General features: G+C 34.8%; 1 protein-coding gene across 1 annotated transcript in view; it reads right to left on the bottom strand.

The window, feature by feature from the left end:
- GPD2 (glycerol-3-phosphate dehydrogenase 2) overlaps window positions 1-19,444 on the bottom strand; it is a 124,823-nt gene that overhangs the window by 43,260 nt on the left and 62,119 nt on the right.

Genomic DNA, 19,444 nt, shown 5'->3' with positions numbered 1-19,444 from the left:
TTTGCATGTGTCACAAAGAATAGGAAGATAGGAGAATGGTTTTCCATCCAGAGGAAACAGCATTGATGGGATGAGTGTTTCAAAATGTTAGAATCACTAAATTTTAATCTGGGGGACTTCATTTTCTCTTTAAAATGGGGAGTCTCTGCCAGTTTTTACAAAGGAAATCAATAAATTGCTATAAATGGGGAAAAATCAAAAGACCCAAGTTCTAATCCTTCAAACAGCCACCTACTGGGTCTATTTTTGTCATGAATAACTGTCTAAGTTTTGTTGGTTTTTGCTTCCCAGCATCTAACCTCCTTTCTCTCCATCACATAAGCCTTATTTATAAAAAGGCAGAGTCAGCCCCTCCCACAGGAGAGAAAGAAGGCGCCTGGGACATAAGCCTCTAACCTGGCTCCAGTAATGGGACATTCTCAACACAGATAACAGTCTAGAGCTAGTGACCCAGGGAACAGGGTGTGGAGAATCCAATCTGCAGGTAGAGGCAAAGCAACAGCAGCACCATCTCCTTTCTAAGAGAAGCAGTGGCAGAGTTGTGAGCAGTGCTAGCAGAACAAGATGCCATGCGTGGTCATCAGCATGACATTTTCATTGCACTGGTTCTAGTACAGGATTTCATCTGTGGCTTTGCTTGCTACAATTCACTTTTGGTCCCTTATTTGTCAAGCTTTGTCTTCAGCTTTCCCAGTATTTTTGCCTGTTGTTCAATGTCCTCTCAAAAAGTTCTTTTCTTCTTAAGTCGACCATATTTATTTTTCTTTTGCTTGAGACTAAAAACCTGGGCAAGTCCTGACCCCTGTGCCTCAGTTTCCTTATTGGCTCAAGCCACAGAGTGGAACTTTGTGATCTCCTTCCAGCTCTACCAATTGTATAAGTTATGATCACAGAATTTCAGATAAACCAACTGAAAACCTGAAACTGTAATTCTATAACAAAACGAGAATGTAATTCTAAAACAAAATAAGTCTTTGTATAGCAAACTAATCCACCTTTCATAAAAGGACTAGCAAGAGTAAGTGAATCCTTTCACTCACACAGAACCACCTTTCAGTACTCCTCTCCTCATTTGTGTGTGAGTACATGCACACAACTTTTACAAACCTGCTGGAATGACTCAACCTGCCCCAGGGGTGATTCTGAGTGTGAGCTACATAATAAATACACAGAACCCTGTGCTAAGGACCAGCTGGGGAATTCTAAGTGGAAGCAGCCTTTTGAGAACCGTTATCTGTGGCAGAGCCGGTCTGGTATCTTATCAAATTTCTCTCTCTAATCACAGGAAGATTCCACACCTTATCGAGCTGTTATCAAATCAGCCTGACCAGAGCCCAATGTCCTGATTGTCTGAAAAGAATGTGTACTATCATATTAACATGAAAAGCAGACTAACTCTCTACCACCCAGGGAGAGCACTGGGCCTGGAGACTCAGGACACCTGAGTTCAGGACACAGCCTGACACATCCCTTTTCTCAGACCCATCAGCGTCTGTTCTTCATCTGCAAAGTAGGGTTTACACCAACTTCTCTGCCAATCTTCTAGAGACACTGAAATAAACAAATTAGAGCATTTGTGAAAGCATTATAAGAATGAAATTATTACTTTTAATGAAGATTTCCTTTTACTAAATTTACATTCCCTCTCATTTTGTTTGAGACACTCTTTAATTTGTTATCCAAATCATCTTTATTCCTCGGTTATCAGAATATGTCCTAGCAATCCAAATTCAATGTTTATTGAGAAACTTTATTTGGGGCTTGAAACTCTAAAAGAGAAAGAAAATAAGAATTTAATTCTCTTTTTAACTATAAAACAAAACCTTCAGGCTCACTTGACAAACACATCTTTAACCAATGCAAACTCTATAGTAAGAACATCCAATTGCTTCTGCTCAAATTTGATATTTACTAAGCAAAATCCTGATCTTAATTTGGCTTTAATAGGTTTGTTCTACTTGATTTTTTTTTTAACAGCAACCATGAGTCATCTGATCCACATGAACGTTTTGTTTCTTACAGGAATTAATGAATTAGGGGAAGAAATTTAGTTCTATCCACCCCAACCATCACTACCACGAATTTATCTCCAACATGGACAACAGAGCCTGGCATATAGAAAGGTGCAAAACTATTTGTTGTCTAAATTAATCAACTTATAATTCAATATTCTGTGAGTTTGGCTAGTCCCCATCAATTTAGCAGCAGGTGATCACCCCGAGAGAAATAAAAAAAATAGATATTCTGAACCTTTATAGCTAGGAGAATGTGCCGAGGCAGAAGACTATGAGAATCAGCCGAACAGGGCCTTTCGCTTAATGTCACTAACTACCTCCCAATAGCTAATGGAATGTCTGATGCTATTCAGATAAAAAGACACAAACAGAAGGATATATACAATATAGTTATTATTGAAATTATGTCAATATTGCAGCCACATACATAAAATACTAGGCGGACTGCTCTAGTCATATTTTAAAAGCCAACTGATTTATTCTTCTGGAAAGGTGAACACAAAGGAGAAAAATGGAGTAGACATAGTAAGAAAAAAACATCTTCTACTTTGAGAAATTAGCCTGAGTAGTAAGTTGCTGATGACTCCGTATGACTATGTATACTTTTCAAAGGGCTAGAAAAATAAATTAGATAACTGAAGTCTATTATCTAATTTGAAAATACACATTTCTAAATGAAAAAAAAATCCATTTCCACACACACACACACACACAGTTTTGTTTCACTGTTCCAACCTTCAATGATACTTCAACTTCTATCTCGCCAAACTATCTCATAAAATTTGAATATGAATAATGTATTGGATGATATTGAAAACTGTCCTTAATTTAATTGGATGTAGTAATGACATGGTAGCTATACAGTATATTGTTAAAAAATATAAACAATAGACCTTGTCAGTTAAATATGCTTTAAAATATTCTAGGTGTAGATTTACACACTTTTCCTGTAAAGGCCATACAATCTCTATTGACTTACTCAACTCTGCTGTTGGCTAAGCCTAAATGAATAAGCATGGATGTGTTCCAATGAAACTTTTTATGGACACTAACCCTTAAATTTTATATGATTTGGTGCCATGAAATTTTAACCATTTAAAAATTTAAAAACCATTCTCGGTATACAAAATAAGAGGCAGGTAGGGATTTGATCACTGCTCTAGGAGGAGAAAAAAGATATGAAAGGAAAAGAGGAAAAGGAGGGAATAGATTAAATAAGATTATTCATGAGCTGATAACTGTTATAGCTAGAGATGGTACAGATGGGTTCAAAATCCTATTCTACTTGTGTGTATGTTTGCACATTTTGATTTTAAAAAAGTTAAAATTTTATAACTCATTGAGGGGAATCCTTTCATGATGTATATACATATCAAATCATCACACTGTATACTTTGAATATCTTATTTTATTTGTCAATTATACCTCAATAAAGCTGGGGGCAAGGGGTAAATTTATTAAAAGAGAAAGAGAAAGGAAGAATGGAAGGGAGGGAGGGAGAAAGAAGGAAGGGAAGGAAGGAAGATTATTTTTGCTGCCACCACCACCATTACACTGATGGGGGCTCCCAATGACAAAATCTATCATTAATTTGGTTCAGGTGAAGTTGCCTGTATACTGACATGTGTTGTTGACATTTCCACAACATAAAACAATGGTTGTTCAAAACTTCCCTTCTGGGGGTGGTGGTGGGGGTGAATAACTGACTATAGAGCTAATCGATGTCCCCTGTATTTGAGAAAGACATTTGATATTCTGGAGAATTCGATTCAAATCTGCACTCAATAAATATGCAAGAGCTTAAAGACAAAGTGATTCAATAAATAGGCTATAGACTCACTTCTAATAAACTATTACATAAATTTAAATTAAATAGTGCCATTAAAATAGCTTTCACAAAAAGGTTTTAAAGAATATCAAAAAATGTTCCCTTTGTCTCTGAAAGGCTGGAGCACAGTAACATGCAGCAAATCTTACATGTGAAAAACCAACAAAACAAACAAAATCTAACCACACCCTGGCACTTCTTTTTCCTCTAATATAAAAATAAATAAATTTTTACATTATACAACACCACACGAAACTGAAAATATATTTATTAGTTTTACTTTCAACTTTTAAATACAAGGCTAGGACATATGACTATTACTGACATTTTTACTTTTGTTGTATAATGAAAAGTAAAAGAATCAAATATCATGTTTCAGTGAGTTCAGTTTCTTGTAATTCTCAAAGTCTTCCTGGAAATGTTAGTCAATGGTTACTGTCAAATAAAGATCCTATTAGTTTCTATCTGAGAGAGTCAAAGTACCCTCACCCAGATGCAATTACTGACAACCTTCAACAAGCAGGCTCAGCCCTAAGCAGTCGCTGAGTCGTCCTGAGTCAATCTTGATCATACTTGGCAATATATAAGGAGTTCCATCCCTTCAGAATTAGAATCTGCCCACAAACTGTTATCTGCCTACAGGGAACCCCTCGACAAGGGAATCCCTAATGTTTATCAGGCTGCTGTCTCACCTGCCATATACACCAAGCAGAAGAGTCTCTGCCCAATATCTACTTTGCACTCTATGGTCCTACTTGAACTAGAACTCAGCTTTTATCTCAGCTAGCTTGGTCAGAGCTCTGATATCTGCCTAGCTCTTCCCCCAAGGGCTGGCCTTTATTTCTCTAGTTCAAAAAGATGCCTAGTATCCTCCATAGACTTGCCCCCTTCTCCCAAAGAATTGCCAAGATATTATCATGCACTTGACCCCGTGGATAATCCCTTCACTGAGAAAACGGCTTCCCTGCTCAGACCCACCATCAGACTCCCACACACTGATGAAGGCTGAAATGAGTATTAAGATTGCCAAGTCAGCTAATATAGGTGGTTTGGACTGCTAGCCACTCCCCTTGGAAGACTGCTTATAGCCAGGCCAGACCTTGAGTCTGCAGGTTCCTGGTTCACTTCTCTTCTTCTACCAAACTGCCTTGAGAGAGCCCTGCCCTCGAAATTTATGGAAGGGTATCCATATTTTAAGGACAAGAAACACTTTAGTAGATACAGTCAAGGTTTAGTGCTGCTACAGACGGAGTCACCTATAAAAACAGATTCTATGCATTTCTTACCACCTAAAGACAATAAGAAAAAAAAGTCATTAATCTAACTCTTTATCCATATCATAGTTCAGCATACATATTCAAAGTCAATTTTACTTTATGAGTTTTTAATTCATCTGGTCTAAAATAAAAGAAAATTACATGTAAAAAAAAAGTTGAATTCTAATTAAAAACCTAAGCCTAAGAATCAAAGACTCAGACTATAACAGTCTATTCACCTTAAGGAGAGGGCAAAATTATAATATATTACTCCATTAAAATATAACTTTAAATACAGCATATTAGTCTTCAACTTAACACACGTCTCAAACTTCCGAGGAGCGCTGCACAAATATGCTTTTGTAAAACAACCTCCCAGCACTTTGATGTGACCGTATGTTCATTAAAAGGAAGTATTACTACTTACATACATAAGGTACATAATGAATTCAGTGTGTGTCTGGAGTTGGCTAATGCTATTAAAGCACGTGCCAAAAGCACAGACTATAAATCAAAATGTGATTTGTCAAAGTAAGATCTTAATATGATAGAGGTTAGAAATAAATAAATAAACCACTGATATGAGATTAGTGACGAAAGTTAAGGCCAAACAGAGGCCAAGTTGTGACTGACATCCCTTTGTCCTATCTATGGCTTTGGCTATTTCTCGCTCTCTTCCACCTGGATAGGTATAAAATTAGCATGCACCAGGCATTCTTCACTCCCCCAAAGATTTATATCTTTAATGCCGTTTTAAAGACTGGTATTCTTTCCAAAATGTTGACATAAACCAGTTGGGCTATTACAGATTTTTTTAAAGTCCACAATACTTAAGTTTTTAAAGCTAAATTATTCTTGAAAACAAAATTTGAAAAATAGTTGACACTAGTTTATTAATTCACTTCCAAACTGAGGAAGATTTAACAAAAGATCAGAAGGAGCAGACATAGAAATAAAAAGACCAAGTCACAAACATAACTATTAAAAAAATAAGAAAATCTAGTTAGTGGATACTGGAATTGTCCAGGAAATTTGAGCAAAGAGATGGATACTGGATACTTATACCTGCTCTTTCCTATGTCTTCGCCTCTCTCTTAGCCTGGGCTCTTTCAAATCAGCATAAAACCTCATCCAAAACATGTCCCATAAATCACTCAAATATGTTTCCTAGGTCCTGAGTTCTCTGCATTAAATGCTGTTTTCATTCACTGAATTTCCACTGCCTACAGAATTCAAAATAAACTCCTCAGTATGGCAGAACTGATCTTCCACGATCCAGAACCCATTTGCTACTCCGCACCTCTACTCTCCCTACGTTCAAACTCTACACAACTGCTTCCTGTGTTCACGGGCCTTCTTGCCTCTGGCCACAGTATTTCCTTCCACATCCTTTCCAATGACTTTACCTGGCTATACTTCTTTTTCTTAAAATTGAGCAAAGTCTTGCTTACTTAAGGAAGCTTTTCTAGATTTCCTCGCAGCCAACTTAGGTATGTGTCACTCACAGAACTTCTCACATAATACTGCAAATCACTAATCTGCTAAGCGGTATCCTCCAATAGTCCAAGAGCTTTTTGAGGCAAGGAAACATTTAGTGTTATTCTTTGTACCTCCAAAGAATCTATCACATCACCTATATACGCAGTGCTAATATATGGTTACTGAATGAATGAATGAATGAATGAATAAAATTGCTAGTCATATAAAAAAAAAAAACTAAGAATACTATCTTATCTAGAAAGATATGACTCTATACATTATTTCTTCTTGCCATGTAAAGTGTTGCTTCCTTTATAGTCATTCCAAGCTTCCCAAGACTAATACATAGAGGCCAATCTTGAAGAAGAATAGAGTACCAAATTAAGAAAAGAAAATTTTAGAAAGTACTGACACTTGTCTTTAGAGTCTACACAGATAAGGCAAGACTATAATATATGTCTAGAGTAGCGCACTTCAACTCAGAAGTAACGCGTGTCACACATGCTGTTTGAAGATAATTTGAATTTATTTTATTCTCTTAAAGGGGTGAGAATAGTGAATTTATTCAATTTGTAAATCCTGACTATGTTCAGATTATCTTTTTTTTAAGTTTATTGGGGTAACATTGGTTAATAGTTATATAATTTTCAGGTGTATATTATAATTTGACATCTGCATATTCTGTTGTGTGTTGACCACCCAAAGTCCAGTTTCCTTCAGCTACCATATATTTGATCCCCTTTATTCACTTTACTCTCCCCCTACTTCTCTATATTTGACCCTCCTTACCCATCTACCTCCCTGCTCCGCCCACATCCCTCCCCTCTGGCAACCACTAGTCTATAGTCCATGTCCATGAGTCTCTGTTTGTCCTGTTCATTTGTTGCTTTTAGGTTTCTATCCCACATATAAGTGATATCATGTGATTTTCAACTTTTTCTGTCTAGCTTGTTTTGCTTAGCATGATTATCTCGAGGTCCATCCATGTTGTCACAAATGGCAGTATTTCATCTCTTCTTATGACTGAGTAATATTCCATTGTATATCAGATTATCTTTAATGATAATATATTTATACCCTCCTTTTACCAAAATAGACAAGGTAACTACTGAGGTACAGTGCTTTGCACAGAGAAAATTAGCAAGAGAGAGAGAGAGAACTCTTTGGAGACTCATCTTAGTTCTCTTTTAGTCAGACTTTGTCCTTCGTAAGGGGATGTAAAACTGCACAAATCACCAAATGTATTTATCATTGTATTCATCAGGTTAAAACTGTAATGAAAAACTACAGAATGAAATCTAACTATGGGTGGCGAACACATAGTGCAAATATATATATATATAATCTATCTTGCTGTTAAAGTGTACAGATGAAACAGTGGATTTCGTTAACCAATGTCACCATAAAAAATTAATTAATTAATTTTAAAAAACTGAGAAATATGAAGTTTCTAATTAACTGAGAGGCTTTGACATTACCTATCCCAAGTTAATTCAGAGTTATATGTTAATTATCTTTGACATAAAGACAAAGTACAATTATTTGATTTTGTTATTAATCTGACTGTTGCTCATGTAATTACTGTATTCTTTTACCACTTTTGCTCAAAAGACTTATTCTTCTGAATAGACAGCAAATTATATATTGGCGATAGTTTTCCAGGGAATGCTAGAATACCTATTTGGTTTTGGATAGTAAAGGAGTAGTAGTTATATAAGCTGTGTGGGAAGTCAGTGTGTGAGTGTGTGAGTGTGTGAGTGTGTGAGTGTGTGAGTGTGTGTGTGTGTGTGTGTTTAATACGCAGAGCTGAGTTTCTTTTGTAAGTAGGTGTTAGATGTTTCATGTTTTCTGTGGGCAGATATAATGATCTAAGTAGTGTTTCATTAATATGAAGTGTGACATGAGTAAGTATTAATAGTAATAATGAAACCACTTTGCAATTCACATTCTAAAACAGTGGTCCTATTTGGCTCCAGAGAATATAACCTACCAAGGTGTTAGGTTTATTTATAAGACTTATGTACCAATGACTTCTTTTCAGTTTTTCTATATTACATTACCAGGGTTTGGTTATAAAATTGGTAGTGGAAACTAAAGTGTGGGGCTTTTTTATTGAAGAGATGTTTTTATTATTGCTATTTCTTGTGAATTTAGACACCAGCCTGGCTTCCCATTACACTAAGAAAGCTGCTGTGTTGTCTGCAGAGCACTCCAAATGGATTTGACTACTGGCTTTTTTCCCTCTTTCTCTGTTTCTTCCTTTTTCTATACATTTATCTGAGCAAAGACTCTCGATCCCCTTGAAATAATGCTAGAAAATATGCTAGAGTGGGTATATCAGTGGGCACCTAGGGACTCTGCCAACATATATGTGAGGTGTTATATGGCCATATGATAAGGTACCAAGAAAATTCATTTCTAAAGACAAATCATTATAGCTTTTATTTCCTATTTTCCCACATTCCAATGGCCATTATTTCACCCTTCCCTTCTTTCAAAATGTGACCTATAAGATCGTATTTCTAAAGGAGAATTACGATTTGAGACAAATGCACTAGATAGTTACTTTAAGCCTCAATATGTGGCACATTTAAACAAAATGTATAGTTCTTAGGTGTGTATTTTCCCAATGTCTCTAAAAGAAAAGCAGAAAATCCTTCAAACTTTTAATTAATTAATCCTTCAAACTATAATTAATTAGGTTCATGTCTAAATTTTTTAAATATACCATCAATATAAAAATAAAATTTTTCTAAGAAATATATAATTTCATGTATTAACATAAAACAGACCTATCTATTAAAAAGACTATAGTTAACATGAGCATTTAGTCTGACTAAGTGGACTGCACTCAACACAAGTAGATGATATGAACTAGGTTTTAGCAATTTTAAACAAATCACAGCGTATTTTATATAATGATAAAATTATGCATTTGTGACTTACAGCCTAATTTTAAAGTCTCTATACAGATAAAACTAGTGGATGTGCCATTGTTTTGTGGTGTCCAAAGAAAAAAAATAAGGTTTTATTTTCACTTATAAAAAGAAAAATCACTTGAAAATTTGATTTATTGATGGCTAAGGCTGTACCAATGGATGTATTTTGATCTAAGCAGCTAACATAGCTACAAAACTTAATCCCATGGAATTAGGACTTGGATGACTTTAAAAAATCTTTTCAAAATTTTGTGGTTCTTTATACTATAGAATAAAATATCCACTATATTAGGCAGAAAAAAAATCAAGGCACTACTATTAGCTAAGAAATGGTAAAGGGAGCAAACACAAGTGTACATATACTATATGCACATGCATACACATGCATACATACAATGAAAGTATATACCAAAATTCTAAAAAAAATGGAATGTTTAAGGAGAAGGAGGTAAAAGGGTAGAAGGAACAGTGAGAAAAGCTAGTCTTATTTGAATAGTCTTTCTTTTACTTTGAAATGCTGTACATAACTATTAAACAAAAGCACAGCTTAAAAAAAAAGACCCTAATGATCTAAAGCAAAATTAAATTGATTTGTTGTACTGAGTTAGTGGCATAATCACACTAGTAGAAACTGTAACTTTAAAAGACAGTAATTTGTCCACATATCCCCATTGGCATATACTCAAAGAAAAATCAACAAAAATGCAATAAAAAAAATCTTAAATTGTGCAGTGAGATTGCATGGAGATGGTGGCTGGGACTGGAGTCTTCTAAAAGCTCACTGTTAATAATATTTTTAGCAGTGCGATAGATGAGGTTGAATAACAGCCATGTACTCTGAAATTCAAAGTGGAATTATGTCAAAAAATTCATCGTGATTTTCTTCTTTAAACAAAACATTTTCTTTTTTTCTTACTACTGAAAGGCCTAGAAATAATGAACAATCAATAGCAATAAACATCCACAGTAAATAGATTATGGCCTCTAATTACCATTTCCCACAGGAAGGAGTCAAGGTTTATTGAAGAAAGGGTTGCTTCTAGGTCTAGGGCAGGTAAGTTTCAAGAAGAGTCTGGAATGACTTATCATAGCAGATAGCACAGAAGTCATCACAGACCATTGACAGCATATCAAAAGGGCTCCAGAGCCAACTTGAGGAGGTGCCCATGAGCCAGAGATAGGGCAATTTGAACATCAGTAACTAATAAATTGACACACAGCAAATATATTTAAAGTCATGAGTTTAGTTGGTAATCTAAAAATAGTTTTACAACTAAAAGATGCTAGAACAGCAACTCATTTTTGAAAACTAGTAAGTAATTGAAAGAATCAAGCATTTCTCCAGATTTTATACAAAATTTAACTAAAGATAGGCAAAGAGTTGATACAGGGAAATTATAAGTAATCCAACAAATAAAACAGAGTTAGGAAAGTACCATTTTGTACTTAACCTCAAATGAAATACTGTAATTGACCTAGGCAATGATTATGATGACTGATTAGAAAAAAAAAAAAGAGGCAAATAGACTTGTGATAAAAATCCATACCACATCTATAAAATATTTTTGACAAAACCATTTGACCCAGCCTCCTTGCAGTTATTCCCCATAGATGTCCCATTTCCCCCCAATAAACTATGCTTCCTCTTTTTCTTACTTTCATAATGTCCTATCCCTTAAACCTGGGCTGCCCCTGTGATTCATTTTAATTAACAGAATGTGGCAGAACTGACACTGTGTGACTTCCCTTAGGCTAGATCAGAAGAAGACTTACTTTTAATAAGCCTTGGTCTCTGGGTATACTCATTGGGGCAAGCCAGCTACCATGTAAAAAGTCTGACTATGTAAAAGTCCAACCCAATCATGTGGAAAAGCCATAGTGAGACAGAGTTGAGGAGCTAGCCCCTAGCTGTTCCAGCCTTCTCAGCCTAAGAGCCAAAGATGTATGTAAGAAAGCTTTCAGAAGATTCCAGTCTCAGCCACCATCTCACTGCAATCACAGGAGGAATCCCAAGTGAGAAACACCCAGCTGAGCCTATACATTCTCAGAATTATGAGAGTGTCTACTGGTGTTGTAAGCCACTAAGTTTGGGTGTTGTGTCTTATGTAGCAATGGATTAATGGAACAAGCCTAACTGTGAATGTACAGTATATACATGGAAACCAGTAAATAAAACCATGAGGACAAGACAGGAAACCTATTAGTTAACAATAAATAGACATTTGTGACTCTAAACCAGGATTTTGTTTATGGGCTGATTTTTTTTTAATCAGGAGCTAAAGTTATGAAACTACAAGAGACATGTGCACATGTCTGAAGTTTCCCTTAATAAAAATATGTATATTTTGTTGAACTATTTGGTTGCTTTTTGTTAAATGAGTGACAGACTTAAAACCTAATGGCAGCTGAAAAAAACTTATGATGTTATAATCTGCATTTGTAAAGCTTTTTTATTTGCCAAGGAAAAAAAATTACTTTCACCTCCGCACATGTCCAAAATATTGATCCAAATATTTAGCTTTGATATCCTTTTCCTTTAAAATAGGGGTCATGATATCCCATCTCAGCATACATACTGAGCCGGGTCAACTAAGATAATTTACAGGGGAAAAAATATTTTGAAAACCATATTCTGCTACACAAACGTAAAATGTTGTTGGTAGTAGCGACCATGTATTTGACACAATATTTGGCATATATGCAGTAACCTCTCTCAGAACCTGAAAGCTCAAAGCTCTGTCCTTGATGCCTTTGGCCCTAATGCTCGGCATAATGCATTGGGGAAAATAGTGGAAGCTCTAAAAATATTTTTTGAATGAATGAGTAAAGTGGGGATAAGGGGCGGGCAATAGATATTTTTGATACAAGAGCTTTTGCCTTTGATCCGACATCTTTTCAAAAAGGGTCAAATGAGCAACAGTGTGTGAGAGGTAGATAACTTACTGAGAACCCACCAGAACTATTTGTTCAAACAACTTATATGAATACATATCCTACTATTAGTGAATTTTACCACTGGTTATAAGCTTTTATATACAGAATGCAATATGGAGGACTACTATCTCAGTATCCTATACCTGATCAAATCTACTTTTGTGTGCTTTTTACTTTCTCAAAAAAACTAATTATAAGAGGATGAAAGCCTGGTATTTAATACATGCTGGTCAAGTGAGCAATAAACAATTGCAAACTTTCCTAGGGGCTGTTTTGCTCTGTCTCATCATCAGGAAGCTAAAGCATATGTTGGATGTTAGCCTGGGTGGACACAAATGTGTCCTATTTATTCAAGGTTTCCTTTGAAGTCACAATTTCTAAGTTTTGTTTCTTAGGGGTACATGTCAAACTTCATTTAGCATTAGTTGGTATCCAGATATACTGAATAGCAAAAAGGCAGCATTTGGGGGCAAAAAAAATATGCCTGCTATATGAGCAATAATGTCAGTTTCATTTATGTAACTCACAGAAAACAAGAGGAAAAATACAATGGAAAAGCTAATAGTAGGAAATCAAAATAAAAATTATCCATTTAATCTGTAAGTGTAAAACTGCATATGCACAAAAAAGAAATATTAAAACAAATGTTTTAAATCAATGTCTAAGAGGTAGATAATTTTAGAGTAAGTTAAAGTATTGTGTTTTCTAACTCTTAAATTTCAAAGATTATGTACTTAATTAGAGCATGTTTATATGCACAATATTTTCCTTTTTCCTAAGAATGTTTTACAAACTTATCTGGGAAAATCTGCAAGTTTTAAACTTATAAAGAGACATTTGTGGAACTGATGTTTTGGAACATACTCATGAAAAGTAGAAATTTGATAGACTGTAGAATATACATAAAATTGATCTAAAAAAACAATATTTAAAATAACGTTTTGTAAAGTCATTTTACGTTTATTAATTCATTTAAACCTCGAAACACCCTATGAGTTATGCATTATAAACCTAAATTCACAGATTTGTAATGTGGGGCTCAATAAAGTTTGTAAACCTCATTTGTCTACTTCCATACTATTAATTGTTTCAACTACACTGAACTACTTTGGAGAGCCATTTTCAAGTATTATTGTGATGTTTACAATTGTGAGGCAAGTTATTGTGACATTTTCACCATTATTTTTCTAAGACTCATCCCTGTTGTTCAGCTTAGCTTTCTTCATTCACTTTCAATGCCATCATGTGACTACTCTATAGGTTATTTATTCATTTATCTGTCACCATTGGGGCCAAATGGAATTCAGCGTCACCCCAATAGCAGTGAAGAGGGAGAGGGATAATGACGGCGCAGACGTGTAGTTAGCATTTTCCTCGGTTCTTCTCAAATGATGCAGTGAAGAATCACAGGTCATTGAGATTTAATAGTTTTATTAAAAATACATTTTAAAAAGACAAAGAATGTCCCAAGGAGGCACATGGAAAAAGACAAAATATTCCCCAAGGAGGCACATGGTCCCAGTGCTGGAACTAACACAAAGGGGCCAAAATGGCCACAAAAGAGTAAAAAGGCAACAAAAGGTGAGCAAAAAGAGAGAGAACCCAGAAATGCAAAAGAGGAGCCCAGAAAGGCAAAAAGGACCCAGAAGCGGGAATGTCTGCCTTATATTTGGGCCGTGATAGGTGGTTCCCAAGGCATTCCTAGGTGATTGGCAAGTGAGGTCATTTTGATTGACACCTGGCTGCTATAAAACTCTGCCTAGTGCACATGTGCATACCCAGAATTCTGCTACCATTGGAATATTCTTTGGGTACTCTCTAGGCTGAACTCATATTCCTTTGTTCCCCTGTTGCTCATGTCTGACTAGCTACCTAATATCTTGATATATATTTCCTTTTCGAAATAATACCCACGGCTGCAATAAACTTTTTGTACATATCTTCTAGTGGCCATGTTGTAGGAGTTTCTCTGGGGCATATACTCAGTAGGAGAATCACTGAATCACAAGGTTAATTTTACTAGGAATGTCTAACTAATTGTTTTCCACAGTGTTTATATCAACTTACAAAATACATAACATTATACTTTTACAAAGTTTGAGAAGAAAACTAAACTATAGATTATTCTTAAATGTTTACATAAGAAAAAAGACAACATATATGTTCTATATATTTCTTCTACATGTATCAATATTTACATATTTTAAACCTCACTATGTACAATAATAAGGATCTAAAACAGAGCCTTAAAAACTACTTGGAGATTGAACTTTACAATTGAAAATATATATTTTTATATTAAGATGGAAATAAAAATGAAAACAATAAACAAGATTTAATGTATCATGCTGAATTTTGATAATTTTGAGGTTCTCAAGATAAACAACCCTCTTAGCCAAAAATTTTGTTTTCATCTAGACCCCTTAATCAAAGTCCACAGAAATTGGACCTTGAAAAATAAAGGAAGTGATTTGGTAATGTTTACTCTTCCAGAGGACTTTTTCCTCTTACTGGATACATGTACCTTGAAAACATTCAAATTAGTCAGTTACCAAAGATATAAAATAATGACAAATTACTAACCCAGTAGGTCAAAAAAGAAAAATCACGTTGAGTATTACAAAAGTAAATGTCATCACATAACCTCGATATGGATGTTTATTTATAAATACATACCTATACTATTGTACATATAGATATATGACATTTGAACCATATACAAAATTCCACTTATATAGAAATACATCTAAGTAGTTCTATTATGCTCTTAGTACACCCAGTGGGTGGTCTCGTGTGCCCCACAGGGTTCATACACTCCACTTCAGAGATCGCCTTACCAACCTTACAAGAACTAGGATAAGAAGCCTGAAGCCAAATTTGCACAATGGCTGCTATTTTGTTTGTATATCCACACCAATCAGTTATTTATTCAATCTATTTCTATTACTCTGAAGAATTTAATGTGCCTGTCAGATTTAAAGTAGATAACACCCAATTAATTCAACAATGGTGTTTGCAAATAATGTAAATGAGCATTAAAGGCACCACCTTTAGATCTGACATGTTCCAGGAACTCAATGGAAAAACAAAAAGGAAAAATTACCTTTGTGTTATTGGGTAATTGATTTTTTTTTTTTTTTTTTTAGCTTTCAAAGTAGATAAAATCAACACCTTAAAAGACTTATCTTTAACCTAGGCTTTCTTTTATTAAAGTGTACAATTGCAGGTGCATGCCTAGAGGAGTAATAGTTTCTTCTTAACAAAAGAGTCTGGATGCCACAATACGCCTTTTGCCAGAGGCATCGTTCCCCAAAGCACACAACTAACTGCATCTCCTGCTGTACCTGTAACCATTTAATTGTATAAGTCAGCCTAGTCAAGCATCTCCAGCTCATGACTGCGAGACATGAAATTCATTGTCATTATTGTCCCTGTCATTTTGGATCATTATATCCTGCTGCAAAATTTTCCTCACTTCAGTGCATTTTTACCTCCAGGAGTCAGGGATTATAGCTGAGGTTGGGGTGGGGGCAGGACCATGAACTACATTTACCTCAGGGGAGCCAGAGATTAAATTGGCTTTGCTCTCTCTCACGAGCCGAATTCATCTATTTGTATGCTGTGAGTTCTAGGTTGGAATAAAAATGAATATTCTAATCAAACCTAGGCTTTAATTCCCCCTTTGAAACATAGATATAACCAACTTTTATTTACATTAGGAAAGCTAAGTAATTCCTTGTAGGTTGCTACTTTCATATGTGCATAAGGGATACTTACAGGCACCATCGGGTATGAAATAACAGACATCTCCCTCTGAATTCCTGACTGTCAGAAGGAAGAATTTAAAGCTGTAATTTTGTTCTCCGGTTTTATCTTAGAGAAGCTTAATAGGGGCATTTAATGGTTTTAAATATTTAATAATGTTTAATTATATCTCATTTTCTGTGCACTGGATTGGATGACTGGAGTCCAGCTAGAAAGGCATCAAAGATCTACTGTGGGAACAGGAAGACAGAAGTAAAGTTGACAGAGGAAGCAAAATAAGGTCCTGAGGAAACTGACTTCCACTCCACAGCTGGTTCACATAATCTCACAGCCTGACAGGTCACTCAAGCCTGTCATGCCTTAAATACTTCTTGCTGACTTGGAAGATCTGGACCATATTCTACCTGGTAACCCCCTTATCAGTGGTAATGGCCATGGCCAGGGGTCAGCTGACAGCTCTCTGGTAGGAGATTGGTAGGAGATGGCAGGGAGCAACTAGGAAACACTAGTACATGTCTCAGTCAGAAAAGCAGTGAGTTGACTGTGTATTTTTCTCTAACAGAATATAAGAAGAAAATATAACCTGCTATGCCACTTCCTATCTCAACTTTCATTTCATATGGATTTTACTGAGAAATTTGACATTTACTTTGTCTGCACTGAAAAAAAAAAAAAAAGATAGTTATTCCTCTTTATGTGTTTCTTTTTCAGCACCTAACAACCAAATGTGGCAACAGGTCATATCTATGCTGAGCATAGAATAGCCATTATCATTACTATATTTAAAAGAATGTAGAATTTATTTTATTGCTTTTATGGACTTTTGTAGAGGAATAGATTTTGCCTTAATTATATGCAATGTCTATTACTATTTATTTAGGATGAACTATTCTTACGAGTAATTAAGAAAAAATTTTGACCTTTGTATATTTTGTACTTCAGAGGGAACATCTTACATCTCAGTGTTGAAGGAACCTTAAAGATTGTCTCAGCCACTGGTCCAAATGAATGGTAATGTTTAATAGTCTGTCTGACTATATTTTCATATCAATATATTTCACTTTTCATTGGTGCTAAAGTAACTCCATAAATGTATTATCAATAATAGTTTTTAGTTGACAAAATTACTTGTAGCATTTTTAAGTTCTTTTAATTACTTATGGCACTTTTTTTATAAGACTCTCCCAAGGTGGGAGTTACAAAAATTGTTATTTCTGTTCATTTTTAAAGGGTTAATTTTATGTTATATTAATTTTATCTCAGTAAATTATTCTTTAGGTATATAAAAAAAACAAAAACAAACAAACAAAACACACACACACACACAAAGGTTATTTCAAGAAGCCCAAATGCATTTTCAAATCGTTTGGGTGACTGTTATTACATTCTCCTAATGGTTATTTATGAAGAAAAATATTTGCGTCTTGTTTAAAAAAGGTTTATCTTGTAAATTACAATGTATGGACCTTGTTTACAATGGTAAATGTTCATGAAGTTATTTTTTTCCTGACATACTTTGGTAACAGAATGACATTATTTTTTGGTCAAGGTGTAAGGCATTTCTTCCTCTCTCTGAGCACACATTTACTGCACTTAATTTCTTTACCTCTATGCTCCTTTATACCTTATTTCCATATTGATATTTAATTTGCTCATCACACCGCCAGGTAAAACAAGTTGCCCTACCTGCAAATACAGTTGTGAAACCACAGAACTAAACTTGGTTTCATATTCTTGCTTGCCTTACCTGAAGCATGACATAGTTGGGCCTGTATTGTTTGCAAAGAAGGAAAAAGAGAATTTATTTATTTTAAGTAACTAGAATACAATTATTTTTACCCTTTCTATTTAAGACTTAAGATTTTAAAATAAATTTTCAGATAGCAGAGTGAAATGGATTAAGAAATACCAATTACCAGTTATAAAAATAGTCACAGAGATGTAAAGTACAAAATAGGGAATGTAGTCAATAATACTGTAATAACTATGTGTGGTGTCAGATGAGTACTAGACTTATCAAAGGGATCACTTCATAGGGAATATAAATGTCCAATCACTACGTTATATATCTGAAACGAACATAATATTGTATGTCAACTGTAATTAAAAAACAAATCTAAAATAAATAAATATTAAAACGTTTATTTTTAAAAAGCCAACTATCAATTTGAAGTTATTTTAAATAATTTTTACATTTTAAAAATAATTTTGGCTAAACTCATAATTTTGTGACCTGCAACAAGCTATAAAAGCCAATTTAGATTTGAGAAATTCTTCTTTCTCTTGATTTTAATATGATAATGTTTCTTTTGCATATGTGACATAGATTTCCCTTGTTTTTTCTAAGTAGAATCAGTAAAACTCTATAATTCATAACAATATCATACCAATATAAGACAGGACACCACAAATTCAGAAACGACATCCACTAATAATCCTTTTAAGGAGATTCAGATATGCACAAGCTAAAAAAAAGTATGGCACATGATAAAATGACCAAGAGTTTGAGAAGGCTTGTGCAGGAGAGACTAGTAAGAAGAGGCTAAGAGCACAACACTGCCATGTCTGGATGAGTAGGATGCCATTTGCAGAATGCCTTTTTACTCCTGGACCAAACCCTCTTCAATATAATCATCCAATAAGCGACTATAGATTATTAGCATTAAGGGTCTGATGCTGAGAAAGCAAATTTAGATTCACAATTAACGTTGTCTTTTAACATGTAGGTTCAACCAAAGGCACCAAAAATGTAGTTAAGCGCCCCCCGCCATGGTGTTGAGATACTGGCAGGCACTATAAATTGGGAATTTCCTAGCATTTAAAGTTTGTCTAAGACCTTAATTTTTTCCTAACATTGTTGCTCCTAGGACATTGTCTTGAGTTTGTCCCCGTTGCTCCCTCTGCACATACACATTTTATATTCATATCTGAAAGCTCGATAGCTAAATTGATTCAGAAACCTAACAATGAAAAGAAAAAAAGAAAAAGGAAAAAAAAGGAAGGAGTATCCCTGAGGATATATTATAATCTGAAGTACAATTATCGGTCTCCTGAAAACCTCTCAAAATAAACATTTCTTCATGCTAAGAGTTTAGATATCTAACATGAAATACAAAAGATCAAACGGTGATTAATAAAATTCACTGAGCTACAGCATCTACGCTGTCCTTTGTGTCACAAAATTTGACTTTTTGAACATGTACAATTATCTGTGTCCAGCTATTTCCC

This window comes from Pteropus alecto, unplaced genomic scaffold (genome assembly GCF_000325575.1).
Source record: "Pteropus alecto unplaced genomic scaffold, ASM32557v1 scaffold3, whole genome shotgun sequence".
Taxonomy (NCBI): Eukaryota; Metazoa; Chordata; class Mammalia; order Chiroptera; family Pteropodidae; genus Pteropus; species Pteropus alecto.
Note: the sequence above shows the minus strand (reverse complement) of the source record. Positions and strands in the feature narration are given on the sequence as shown.